This window comes from Lathyrus oleraceus, chromosome 4, assembly GCF_024323335.1.
Source record: "Lathyrus oleraceus cultivar Zhongwan6 chromosome 4, CAAS_Psat_ZW6_1.0, whole genome shotgun sequence".
Lineage (NCBI taxonomy): Eukaryota > Viridiplantae > Streptophyta > Magnoliopsida > Fabales > Fabaceae > Lathyrus > Lathyrus oleraceus.
Window position 1 is genome coordinate 201,203,721 of NC_066582.1, and position 14,766 is coordinate 201,218,486.

The window sequence follows — 14,766 nt, forward strand, 5'->3', positions numbered from 1 at the left end:
GAGCATATATAAATTCAAACAATAATTAAAGAACCTGAATAATTTATTGCAATCTTGAACACTCCACCACAGACCGGTTGGATATGTTCTTGAATTCTTCAATCGGACAGGAAAATAAAAGTGAAGGAATAAAAATCTAGGGTCTAACGTAAGGTTAGATCTAGTAAAAGATACACAATAGTTTCCGGTGTAGAAACTATTGTGCGAAAAATTAATTAAGTGCTGAAAGATTAACTGGAAAGGAAAGTAAAAATAAGAATTGCAATTAAAAGCAAAAACAGTAAAGGAAAAATAATGGTATGCTTGCGCGGCTGGAAGAAGAAAATTGAACGAAGCGGAGAGTCTCGCAGGGTTTTCCAAAAGCTACTATTTATATTGGTCACTTGTTGTAACTGTTTCCAAAGGTCTTCCGTGTAAAGAGTCTTCACGTTGCAAATGGTCAAGCGTAACAATAGGCCTCAACGTCTTTGTTGCGCTTCTGAAGCCAAAAATATAGGGGAATGGTGTGACGTCCGTCACACCATGTGTTACGCTCGTAACACAAGTAGGTAGGGCGTGATGCTCGTCACAGCTTATGTGACGCTCGTCACGGGCGCAACGCCTTGCTTTTGGGCTGGGCTTTGGCTTGGTGGAATTTGCTTCTTTTCATTTCTTTTTGCACCTCCTTTTCTTCCTTTTTCACTTGTGCTTCAAATAAGCTACCTGAGATAAATAGAAAGAAAATACCGAGTAATATCGAATAAAATGAGGTAAATTGAAGTAAATAATAATATAATTTAATTAAATCGAGTCCTAGAATGTGATATTATTTCATGTTATCATTAGGCATGACTATTTCTAATTGGGTCTGAGAAGCTAGGGACCTTAGAACACCTAATCCATCTTGGCCTATTTAGGACGTAGTGCGGAAACTGTTTAGGTGTAGACTTGATAATAGTTATTATGCGATACTACACTCAGACGAGTTTCTCTTGAGAATATTATGGGTCGATGAGTTAGTCATCTTAACTGTAATATCTGATAGATGGAATTAAGACTCTAGGAACTTTTTAGAACATGATCTAGAGGTTTTATCCTTAGTTCACTCCTTTGGGTTTGTTCTTACCCAGACTCCATGCTTGTGACTTGCAACAAACCCTTGATTCTTGGTTGATCCAATCAAGTCTTGTCAATATTAATGGAACTTGGCTGTTGATAAGGCGTAAAGCATAATCCACCAAAATGGATGATTGATATTGACAAAGACTTGATTCATCCCTTGACCTTTGTTTTGCCTTGTGTATGATCCCTTACTTGTGATTGTTGCATTCATGCATTTCATGCGCATCATAACATTCATCCCACAAAAGTTCAAGGAACTAAGGTATCATTTACAAATATTTTCAAAGCATGGATTATGGACGAAGGAACACTAAGAACTACAGTTTCAGATGTCCCGACTTGAAAGAGTTAAGGAAGCTAGCATCTTTTGTACTAGATCCCTTAGACATCAAACAACGTCATGGGAAGCTTCTGTCCATTTTGTCTACTGATGTAGTGGAAGGATTGTTGAGTGTATTGGTGCAGTTATATGATCCTCTCTACTGTTGTTTCACTTTCCCAGATTTTCAGCTTGTGCCTACCTTGGAGGAGTATTCTCATCTTTTGGGGATACCTGTTTCTAGTAGAGAGCCTTTTAATGGATTGAAGGAGATTCCCCGGTCTAGTATTATTGCTGAAGCTCTTCACTTGAAGAAGTCTGAGATAGAGGCTCATTGGGTGAAGAAAGAAGGGTTATTTGGATTGCCATCAGATTTCCTCATCAAGGAAGCTACTACTTTTTCTCAAGCTGGTAGTGTGCAGGCTTTTGAAGCTATCCTTGTGTTGCCTATTTATGGATTAGCTTTGTTCCCTAACATTAACGGTTTTGTTGATGTTAACGCCATTGGAATTTTCTTAATTGGGAATGTTGTGCCTACTTTGTTGGGTGATATGTATTTCTCTTTGCATCAAAGGAATTCTAAGGGCGGTGGAACGATTGTCTGTTGCATTCCTCTTCTGTACAAGTGGTTTATTTCGCACTTTCCTCAGACGCCTGCTTTTGTGGAGAACAAACAATGTCTAAGGTGGTCTCAGAGACTTATGTCTCTCACTAATGATGATATAGTTTGGTATGATCTGTCTTTAAGCAATTTGGAGATTATTGATAGTTCTGGTGAATTCTCTAATGTGCCTCTTATTGGTACAGAAGGAGGAATTAGCTACAACCCTGCTTTGGCTCGTCGTCAACTTGGGTTCCCCTTGAGAGACGAGCCTAATAACATGTTGTTAGAAGGTCTTTTCTATCAAGAGGGTAAAGATCCCTAACATTTGAAGCAGAAGATTATGCACGCTTGGCATAATGTGCATAGGAAAGGAAGATCCGAGCTTGGTCCGTGCAATTGTGTAGCTTTGGAAGCTTACACTCTTTAGGTTAAGAAGAGAGCTATGGAATTGAAGATGACTTATCCTTGTGAAAGACCTATGTCTATTGTTGTGGTTGAGCTATTAAATCTCCGTAACCAAGATGTCGAGGAGTTGGAAGATGCGCTCATCAAGATGAAGCAAGAGAAGGATATGTGGGAAGAGAGTTTTCATGCTTTGAGCAAGAAGCATGAAGAGTTACAATTGAAGTCTAAGGACAAAGATGCATTGATTGAGCTACTTGAAGACCGAGTGACGAAGAGACAGAGAGAGCCAGACGTTTCATCTTCTAGCATGCCTCAGCCTTCCGTTGCTTGGAATAAGATTGTTAACCAGCTTCTCCTCGAGAAGACCTAAATGAAGGCTTCTTTTGAGACCGAGATTCGTCACATTCGAAGGAAGTACGCACCTTCAGCCAAATCTTCTGACACTGTTGTTAGGGATCCTTAGGATGACTAGTCTCCTTTTCTCTTGTATTTTTCATTTGGTTTCTGAAATTGTACTCAATGTAATCCTTCCAATTTATATAAATAAAAAGATATTTTTTGGGTCATATCAAAATTATTGCAATCGCCATTTCAAATTTTCTATATTTGCAAATGATATAGTGAGTTCCTTGGAAAATAAAATAATCAAGCATTGCATTTCATGCATCATTTTCATAAGCAAGTTCTTGCCAGGTATCTGATTGGTGTTCTTCTGTGCTTTAGCCAAGCTGACTCACCGGTACAACACCAGAGCTAATCGTCCAAAGATCATGGAACACCTTGAGCAAGAGAACCGAGATTTGAAAGAGGAGATTGCCAGGCTGACTGCCATGATGGAGTCAGTTCTTGCTGCCCAGAGCCAAGTTTCTCCAACACCTACAACTCCTCCCACGAGGACTGTCATTTCTGAAGTGGTTACCTCTACTGTGCCTGCTGCCACCGCCCACTTCGCTCCGAATCTACCTGCTGGATTCCCTTGGGAAATGCCACCCAATTTCGTGCCAGAGGGTTTCGCTCCCACTTTTGCTTCCATGTCGGCATCTAGCCCGGTCATGTCTGTGCCACCTCCCATTATGCACACTTTGCCGCGTGTAGAAGACACCATCTATCATTCCGAGCCATCTGAGGGCCCAAACGGCTATGAAAAGATGGATGAGATGAAGGACCAATTTCTTGAGCTGCGCAAGGAATTTAAAACACTGAGAGGAAAATACCTGTTTGGGAAGAGTGCTGCTGAACTGTGCTTAGTGCCCAATGTGAAAATCCATGTGAAATTCAAAGTGCCTGACTTTGAGAAGTCTAAAGGGAACTCTTATCCACTCAGTCATCTCGTGATGTATGCCCGCAAGAGGTCAACCCAAACAGATAATGATCAACCACAGATTCACTAATTCCAGGATAGCCTGACTGGTGTTGCACTCTGTTGGTATATGGGGTTGGATAGTGCAAGCATCCGCACTTTCAATGACCTACACGAGGCTTTCGTGAAACACTACAAGTACAACATAGATATGGCGCCAGATAGGGACTAGCTGAGGTCCATGTCTTAGAAGGATAAGGAGATATTCAATTAGTACGCCCAGCGTTGGAGGGAGTTGGCTGCCTAAATCACTCCTCCTTTGGAGGAGAAGAAGATGACGAAAATCTTTCTCAAAACCCTGAGTTCATTTTACTATGAACGCATGATTGCCAGTGCCCCCAGTGATTTTACCGAAATGGTAAATATGGGGATGAGACTTGAAGAAGGGGTCCGTGAAGGACGATTGTCAAAAGAGGAGGCGTCGACTAGCAAGAAGTATGGGAGTAATTTTAGCAAGAGGAAGGATAATGAGACCAATGTTATTTCAAGTGGGAGGTAGATAAGGCCTCAAGCAAGAAGAAATCTACCACCCCGTCAACATCATCATCATCAAGTATCGTTTCTAATTCTGGTATTTTCAAATCAGCAAGCAACACCAAGTCAACAACAACAACATCAATACCAAAATCCACGTCAACAACAACAACCGCAACAAAGAACGAACACCTACAACAACGACAATTCCAACAACAATCATCAACAACAACAGAATTTTAAGAGGAAGAAGGTCTCTTTCGACCCTATTCCTATGTCATATTCAAAACTCTACCCATCTTTAGTCCTCAAGAATTTGATTCAACCGAGGAATCCACCGCAGATACCAGAACCACTTCCTATGTGGTATAAACCCGAACTTCGTTATGCTTTTCACCAGGGTGCACCTGGGAATGATATTGAGAAATGTTATCCACTGAAATATGAGGTGCAAAAGCTTATGAGAGTGGCATGGTGTCTTTTAAAGACCGTGCGCCTAATGTGAAAGCCAATCCTTTGCCCGCTCATGGGAATACCTCAGTGAATATGGTGGACGGCTGTCCTGGTGAGTACAAAGTTTTTGATGTGCGTTTTATCCATGGATCCTTGGTGCCGATACACAAGGACATCTGTATGGTGAGTGATTGTGAACATGATCATGATGGTTGTGATATTTGTAGCATAAACCCAATGGGGTGTGTTGTGGTGAAAAGAGACATCCATGTTGGTGTAAGCCCTAGAGGCCAATACCTTTTGGTACTTGTATCTAATTATTTATTAATTATAAAAGGCATTTTCTTAATTATGGTTGATTAATAAAGTCCCTGGAATAGATAGTCCGTTTAATGTATTAAGTGTGACTTAATCATGAGAACACATTAAACATAAGGACACTATTCATATAGTATCCGTAGTCGAGCTTTAGTGTGAGGTGGGATAACATTAAAGCATTAAGACTATTATGTTTGTAGACTGATGATCACATCTCATGGATCATGGATAAAGAGTTATCAAGTCTTAAACATAGGTATGAATATTATGAGTAATATTTATACCGGATTGACCCGTTATGAGAATACTATATAGAAAGTTATGCAAAGTGTCATAAGTTATTCTCATGGTGATAAAGGTGTATACCACTCTTCGACCTGAAACCACTATGGACCCTAGATGTGGAGTCGAGTGCTTTATTGCTGATCCAAGGTTGTCGGTAACTGGATAACCATAAAGACAGTTGATGGGTACTCCACGAAGCATGCTGAGGGACATGAGTGACCTAGATGGAATTTGCCCATCCTGCATAACAGGATAAATGTCTATGGGCCCAATATTGAACTCGACAAGGATGACACGGTTTATGCCTTGTGTTCAATATAGACATAAGGGCAAAAGGGTAATTATACACATAAGTATTATCACATAAGGAATTGTCAGATCACATGAAATTTTCGTGTCTTGGGTAGCAGTGATGTGTTGCTAGATACCGCTCACTATTTATTATGTTAAATACATGATTTAATATAATTGCCAATGCCGTGAAAACCTACAGGGTCACACACAAAGGACGGATTGATGAGAGATAAAGTAACTAAGGAATACCGTAAGGTACGGTGCCCTTAAGTGAATTATAGAACATCATAAGGTACGATGTACTTGAGTAGAATACGAAATATGGTAAGGTACCTTGGGCTTAAGTGATTTTGGGCATATTATAAGATATGGGCCAAAATACACTTAAGTGGGCCTTTTAGCTTGAAGCCCACACAAGTGGTTCTATAAATAGAACCCTTGTGCAAAAGCATTAATTGCGGTGGCATTATTTTCGTTTTCTCACTCTCTCTCTCTCACTCAAAGCCTTCATTCGTACCAGTTAGCACTGAGATTGAAGGAACCCGTTCGTGTGGACTGAGTAGAGACGTTGTCATCGTTCAACGTTCGTGATCGCTCCGTGTATCTGCATCAAAGGTTTTGATCGTCACAAGAGATCTGCACCAAAGGTTTCAATCGTCACAAGAGGTAAATATTCTATCACTGATCATGACCATTCGTAAGGATCTCTAAAGGAGAAAATTTTAATTTCCGCTGCGTTTTGGACCGCAATTCTCCTTCAATCCAGCGTCTGATGGATGAAGGCATGATTCAGATTTGTCAATCCCGTCATGAAGATGGAGATGTTAATGTCATTTTTCCCGTTTTCAAACAACCAGAGCGGTTGGTGATTCGATATGATAATAGTGGTAGCCAGAACGTCAGCAATAAATCAGTTTCTCCGTTGGTAATACGGTTAGCGGGCCCAGTCCTGTATGCAATTGATAAAGTTGTACCGTATCAATAAAATGCTACAATGATGGAGAAAGGTCAAGAGGTCCCGTTACCTACGACCAATTGAGTAGTGAGCATTACAGATGTGACGAAGGTGACCCGTATTGGTCGAATTTTTGGACCACTGTTCCCGGAAAATAAGGAAGAATTGATTGTTGGTAAGAAGGCGGAGCTGCCTAATGTATATCCTCTAGGTTATTCAAAGGATAAGTCTGGGGAATCCAGAAATTTGAAAGCCAATAGTGATGATGATGAGGTACTCCGACTGATTAAGAGGAGTGAATTTAATGTGGTTGAGAAGTTGCTCTAGATCCCCTCGAAGATTTCTGTGATGTCTCTGCTTTTGAATTCTAAAGCACACAGATAAGCATTCCAGAGAGTTCTTGAACAGGCATACGTGGAGCAAGATGTTACTATGGCTCGACTTGATCATATAGTGGCTAACATCACTTCATGCAATAATTTAAGCTTTTGCAACGAAGAACTCCTTAAGGAGGTAAGAAATCATAATCTGGCTTTGCACATTTCAATGAATTGCAAAGAAGATGCTTTGTCAAAGTGATAGTTGACGTTGGGTCATCACTCAATGTGCTTCCGAAGTCAACATTGTCAAAGTTATCTTATCAAGGAGCTCCCATGAGATATAGTGGAGTAATTGTCAAAGCCTTTGATGGCTCTCGCAAGACAGTCATTGGTGAAGTGGTCCTTCAATTCAAGATAGGTCCGAGTGATTTTCAGATTACTTTCTAGGTAATGGATATTCAACCGTCCTACAACTGTTTGTTGGGAAGGCCATGGATCCACGAAGCAGGAGCTGTTACTTCCACTCTGTCAAGAATGGCAAGTTGGTGATTGTGGGAGGTGAGAAAGCGATGTGGGTCAGCCATCTGTCATCTTTTTCCTATGTGGAAGCTAAGGATGAGGTTGGAACTTTGTTCCAAGCCTTATCTATTGCTGCTGAGAAGAGAGTTGGGGCACCTATGTCTACTCTGAGAGATGCTCAAAAGATTGTTGAAGAAGGACCTGTTGATCAGTGGGGGCGCGTGGTAGAAGTCGCCGACAACAAGGGAAGAACTGGTTTGGGGTTCCAAAAGGGCTCGTCAACCGTTAGATCTGAAGAGATGCAACTCAGCTTCCGTAGCGGAGGGTTCATTCATGGGAATGAACAACACTCAGCTGATGTGCTAGAGGATAACGAAGAAGAAGACTGCACCAACTTTGTGACGCATGGAGAGACGTGCAACAATTGGACTGTTGTTGATATTCTTGTTATTTTGCATCAATCTAAGTAATTGCTTTTATATTTTAAAATCCTTCTCCTATGCCTAAGGGAGAAGTGAACATTGTTTGGGCATTTTCAAATTAATCATCAATAAAATTAATTCTATTCATCCACATCTTTGATGTTTATTTTTACTTTTTGGTTTTTTCTGAAAATGGTAATCACAAAAAACATAAATAAACAATATAATTTTCCGTCTGCATAATATTTGGTCACAAATTCACTTCTCTAAAATCAAAATATCAAATCATTATGCTGGTTGGTTCCTAACCCCATTGAATGCAATGATCCTTCTCCTTCTCCAAATTTTGAATTCCCTGTGTTTGAAGCCGAGGAGGAAAGTGATGTAGAGATGAGTGAGGAATTGTATCGTCTTCTTGAGCAAGATGAGAAAATTATTCAGTCTTTTGAAGAGCAGATTGATGTGAAGAAAGTCAAGATCGGGTCTCGACTGTGTCCAGCTGCTAATAAGGGGTTGATTGATCTTCTTCGAGAGTATTTAAATGTCTTTGCTTGGTCCTATCAAGACATGTCTGGGTTGGACTTTTATCTTGTGGAGCATAGATTTCCGTTGAAGCCAGAATGCCCGCCAATCAAGAAGAAGTTGAGAAGAACGCATCCTGATATGGCTGTGAAGATCAAAGAGGAAGTCCAGAAGCAGACTGATGCCAGTTTCCTTGTTACTGCTGAGTATCCGCAATGGGTGGCCAATATTGTGCCTGTGCCGAGGAAAGATGGAAAAGTCTGCATGTGCGTTGACTATAGAGATTTGGATAAAGCCAGTCCGAAAGATGATTTCCCTCTGCCACACATTGATATGTTGGTAGACAATACTGCTAAATTCAAAGTCTTTTTGTTTATGGATGGATTTTCCGGATATAATCAGATTAATATGGCACCCAAGGATATGGAGAAGACCATATTCATTTCACCCTGGGGAACATTCGGTTATAGAGTGATGCCTTTCGGTCTAAAGAATGCTTGTGCAACTTACCAGAGAGCAATGACTACCCTTTTTCATGATATGATGCATAAAGAGATTGAAGTTTATGTTGGTGACATGATTGCTAAATCGATTGATGAAGAGGAACATCTTAAGTATTTGTTGAAGTTATTCCATCATTTGAGGAAGTATAAACTCCACTTGAATCCCAATAAGTGTACTTTTGGTATTCATTCTTGTAAGTTGTTGGGCTTTATTGTCAGCGAGAAGGGTATTGAAGTTGATCCTGCCAAGTTCAAAGTAATACAAGAGATGCCTGTGCCCAAAACTGAGAAGCAAGTCAGAGGTTTTATCGGCCGCTTGAATTATATTTCCTGATTTATTTCCCACATGACTGCCAAATATGCGCCTATGTTCAAGCTTCTTAGGAATGATCAGTCTTGTGATTGGACCGAAGACTGCCAGAAAGCATTTGATAGTATCAAGGAATATCTGCTTGAGCCTCCGATTTTATCTCCGCCTGTTGAAGGAAGACCGTTGATCATGTATTTCACTGTGCTGGAAGATAGTATGGGTTGTGTTCTTGGTCAGCAAGATGAGACTGGGAAGAAAGAATTTGCAATTTACTACCTCAGTAAGAAATTCACCGACTATGAGACTCGGTATTCTATACTTGAGAAGACTTTTCGTGCATTGGCTTGGGCTGCTAAGCGTTTACGTCAGTATATGTTGAATCATACCACTTGGTTGATATCCAAAATGTATCCAATCAAGTATATTTTTTAGAAGCTTGTTTTAACTAGGAGGATTTCCCGTTGGCAGATGCTGTTATCAGAGTATGATATAGAGTACCGATCTCAGAAAGCAATCAAAAGTAGTATATTGGATGACCTTTTCGCTCACAAACTGTAGTGGGGTATTCGTTACCATTAGAGATATTGATTAAATCCAAGGTAAATCATACAAGTCGAGTCGCCACCGCACTTCTATTTATCCAAAGGAATGGTTAGAAAGCGAACAAAAACCTAATAGTTTTAACAAAAACTAGTAAAAGAGAAACAGAGATCTGGGTAAGGGGGTTGGTTATGTAATGGGAAGGTGTTAGGCACCCAAAACATCCTAGGTACTCCTAGGGAGCCCTTTTCACACTTGTTGCAAAGGTTGTTTGTTTTGTGAAAATTTGTTTATGCAAACATGATTGAAGAGATGAGAAGAGAATATACAGGTTATTTACATTTTGTGTTTGGATGGATAAACCCATTGCCTACGTACCATCTTAAAAAAAAGATTAGGATCAAAACCTCGTATTTCGGGATAAAAATCTCAAAACAAGTTGGTGAATTGATTGGTCCAAAAGCCTTAAGTTCTTTTGTTATCAAAGGGAGAAAACTCAACCAAACCACAAATCCATCATGTGAGGATAGCTTCAACATGCTAGTGACGGGTTAACCCTATAATAAGCATGGAAGACTCATTGTCCATCACTAAGGACATAGGTGAGTATTACATCTACCACAAAGATAACTCAAACCTAATAGCTAAAGGTTATGGAAAATTGGATTAAGAAGTGGCCGTTGGAACCACAAAAAGAAATTTGAATGGGTTATATTTACCAATTAGAAGTATGTACAAAATAGTCAAAGTTGACTTAAAGATTCAATTCAAAATAAGTATTGTGAAAAGAAAGTTTGAAAATCAAAAGCATAAGGCTTAGGTTTCTAATGTTTGAAAGCAAAGGTTAAATGTTTGCACAAAAGGTTTTGGCTTGGGTTAGAGTGGAGAGATGAAAAAGAAGGGCTAAGTCCTAAGTAAAACAAAAAGATGAGGGATGAAGAATCAAAACCATAATGGAGTCCCTCTCTTGAGATCATATTGATAATCCAAGTAGCTCCCATCCTTTGGAATAAGCAACCCCAAAACATAAGCAATTAAATAAGTCTCTTAAGAGATCCTCAATGTATCTGGTATCTTCCACTTGATTGATCATGGCAATGGTCCTCCAATTAAGCTCAAATGGAAACTCCTAGCACAAAAGCACACATATCAAAAGATTCCATGAAGTAAAACAAGAATGGACAAGAGTGAGTTTAGAGATTTGGTCCTTCCAATCCATCTTCATCATTAAGATCTTTTTACTCCAATTTTGCATAAGGAAGGTCCTAGAATCTAAGTCCAATTCTCCATTTTTTTTGCATTGGGAAGGTCCTAGAAACTAAGTCCATTTCTTTGCATTTGGTCCACAACAACCAAAACAAAAACACAAGCACAATAATATATACACAATTATGTGCTCAAGTGAGCAAAAGGCTGATGGCATTAACATAAACATGTGCTCAAGTGAGCAAAGAGAAAAGCAAATGGATAATATGTGCAAGAATAGTAAATTGCATAAAAGTAAATTACATAAAGTAAATGTTAATTGTCAATGGTTAGTGTTAGTAGTTAGTGTGCCATAAGGCAAATTTAGCGCTATGTTAAGCAATCGTAATTGGACTTATGTAGAAGCCACAACTATCTGAGGCCGGTCAATAATAATGTAGGCAACAAACACGAGTTAGGAGTCTTGATTAGTGAACCAAGTCCCAAAAACTTATCATGCCAAAAAGAAAATGAGAATTGATCTTGTATTGGTTTAAGCCTTTTGCATGATTTAGAAGACAACATATCCTTAATGCAAAGCCATTCACTTGATCAATTGATCAAGATGATTTAGATTTGAATCAAGGAAGATTAAATCTCCCTAACCAATGCTAACTTATCAACCTTCAACTCATTGATCAAGAAGAAAAGAAATAGAAGAAGAAGAAGGAGAAGATGGATAAGAGAAATGGAAATGGCAAAATTAAAGTGCATTAAATGAAATACAATGTACCAATCCTCATATGTTGACCAATAACATTGAAAGTCAAGGTCAAACAATCAAAAACAGAAGTGAGATGAAGATTGGGAGACAAGAAATGAATAAACTATTTTTGGCATTTTTTAATATTTAAAATAAACTTGAATTAAAAATAAATGGAAAGGTCAAACTTCAAAATTTCTTCAAATCAACCTTGAAAGGTCCAAGTAATTTATCCTAAGTTCAACAAGGTCAAACAAAGTTTGACAAAAAATTTCACCATTTTTAAAAGTCAGAAACTATTTTTAATCAATTAAAAATGAATAAAAATAACCTAATTGAACTAAAATCTCAAATAAATCTCAAATAAATTCAAAAATTGATGAGAATATTTTTCATAGATCCATCATCATTCAAATAGGTTAGGAAAATATTTTTGTATTTTTTGAATATCAAAAACTATTTAAAATGAATTTAAAATAACCAGAAAAGAGAAAATTCACAAAAAATATCAAATGACAAAATAAAAATAATTAAAAATCAAAAATAGAAACTAGAAATTATTTGGGAAATAATCCAATTGGTCCCATAATTTTTGGATTAAAAATGAAAGAGATATTGATTTTTGAAAATAATTGGAATTAAAGAAATTAAAACCAGAAAATAGAAAATGCAAAAAACGAGAGCCCTTTCAAGTGTACAAACAACATGGCAGAATATGAAGCTTGCATTATGGGGCTTGAAGAGGCCATGAATCTCAGAATCAAGTATTTGGATGTTTTCGGTGATTCGGCTTTGGTTGTGAATCAGATCAAAGGTGAATGGGAGACAAATCAACCCGGTTTAATACCATATAGAGATTATGCGAGAAGAATTTCAACTTTCTTTACAAAGGCTGAATTTCATCATATCCCTCGAGATGAGAACCATATGGTAGATGCTCTTGCAACGTTGGCATCAATGATTGTAGTGAAGTATTAGAATGAAGTTCCCAATTTATATGTGATGCGTCTTGATAGGCCAACTCATGTGTTTGCTGTTAAGCCGTGGTATTATGACATCAAATGTTTCCTCCAAAGTCAGATTTACCAGCCTGGGGCATCTTTGAAAGGTAAGACGACTTTGAGAAGATTAACCGGTAATTTCTACTTGAATGGTGATGTACTGTACAAGAGAAACTTCGACATGGTTTTGCTCAGATGCATGGATAAACATGAAGCATACTTGTTGATGATCGAAGTGCATGAAGGTTCCTTTTCTACTCATTCCAATGGACATGCAATGGCAAAGAAGATGTTGCGAGCAGGTTACTATTGGATGACAATGGAATATGATCGTTGCAAGTTTGTGAAGAAGTTCCACAAGTGTCAAATATATGCTGATAAGATTCATGTTCCTCCGACACTATTGAAACTTATCTCTCCCCCATGGCCCTTCTCCATGTGGGGAATTGATATGATTGGGATGATTGAGCCCAAAGCTTCGAATGGACATCGTTTCATTTTAGTGGCCATTGACTACTTCACAAAGTGGGTTGAAGCGGCATCATATGCAAATGTAACCAAGAAAATTGTTGTAAGGTTTATCAAGAATTAGATCATATGTCGTTATGGTGTGCCAAGTAAGATTCCACACCATAATTCATCTCCCTACAGGCCCAAGATGAATAGGGTTGTTGAAGTTGCGAATAAGAACATCAAGAAGATTACCCAGAAGATGGTTGTCACATATAAGGATTGGCATGATATGCTCCCACTTGCTTTGTGTGGGTATCGTACATCTGCCCGCACTTCAACAGGGGCAACCCCTTTCTCTCTTGTTTATGGTATTGAAGCAGTGCTCCCCGTAGAGGTTGAGATTCCTTCGTTGTGTGTGCTCATGGAAGCCAGGTTGACTGAAGCTGAATGGTGCCAGACCAGGTTTGACCAGCTGAATTTGATAGAAGAGAAGATATTGAATGCCATGTGTCATGGTCAGTTGTATCAGTAGAGAGTGAAGAAAGCTTTTCATAAGAAGGTCAAACCTCGAGTGTTCAGAGAAGGTGACCTTGTTCTCAAGAAGATTTTGACATTAAAGCCAGATTCCAGAGGAAAATGGAATCCCAATTATGAAGGCCCATATGTTGTTAAGAGAGCTTTTTCAAACGGTGCCCTGATTCTTCCAACTATGGATGGTGAAGAGTTCACTCGTCCTGTGAATGCAGATGCAGACAAGAAATACTTAGCCTAAAAAAGGAAAAGAACAACTCGTAAAGTTGAAAACCCGAAGAGGCGGCTTAGGCAAAAATGAGCATCTCGGTGGATTGAAAATCTGAAAAGGCGATCCAGGCAAAAATTAGAGACATAAAAACAGAAAATAATTTCACGATAAGTTGAGTACCCCACCATGGGGAAACTTATGCAAAAATTAGGGATTATGGCAAGTAACTGCGTTCTGCTGATCTTTAGTGATTATGAAGACTTGTTTGAGCACAAGGGTGACATCAGTTCATCTCCAGCAGCAGTCAAGAACACAGAGGATATCGAGATTTGGTAGAATGATTAAGGATCATTTGTATTCAATGTAACCCTTTTCCATGTAAATTACCATTTTTAACTTTGTAAAAGCTATGGAGTCTTGTCATTTACAGACTACCATTCTATTAAATAAAGTTGAGCCTTTATCCAATTGTTTCTATTCCTATTTATTTCAGCCAATAGTTTTAAATTTTATTATGATCATTTTAAAATTAAAATTTAAAAAAAAAAAAAAATGTAAATCAAGTTTTCTTTAATTTATAAAAGCAAGAACTTTTCCAAAGTAAGTAACAGTAATATCAACAACATTTCAGTGAAAAAGCAAGTCCTTAAGTGTGAAGCATTTGAGGCTACCCAAGCAGTAACTCTTCGGGTATCCCTAGTCATCAGTGTTGATTCATTTCCTCAGTAGAATGTTGTTATCCCCAGCTAACGGATTCAGTTCCCCGGTGGAGGTGTTTGATTTCTCAGTGGTGTTTCTTTAATCATCCCCAACAGAGTTTCGATCTCCCTAGTGGAGTTCGTTTTTCCTCAGCAGGTAGATCGTTATCAGAAGATGTTTGATCTCTCCCTAGTAGATCGCCTTGGTGTCCCTACTGAT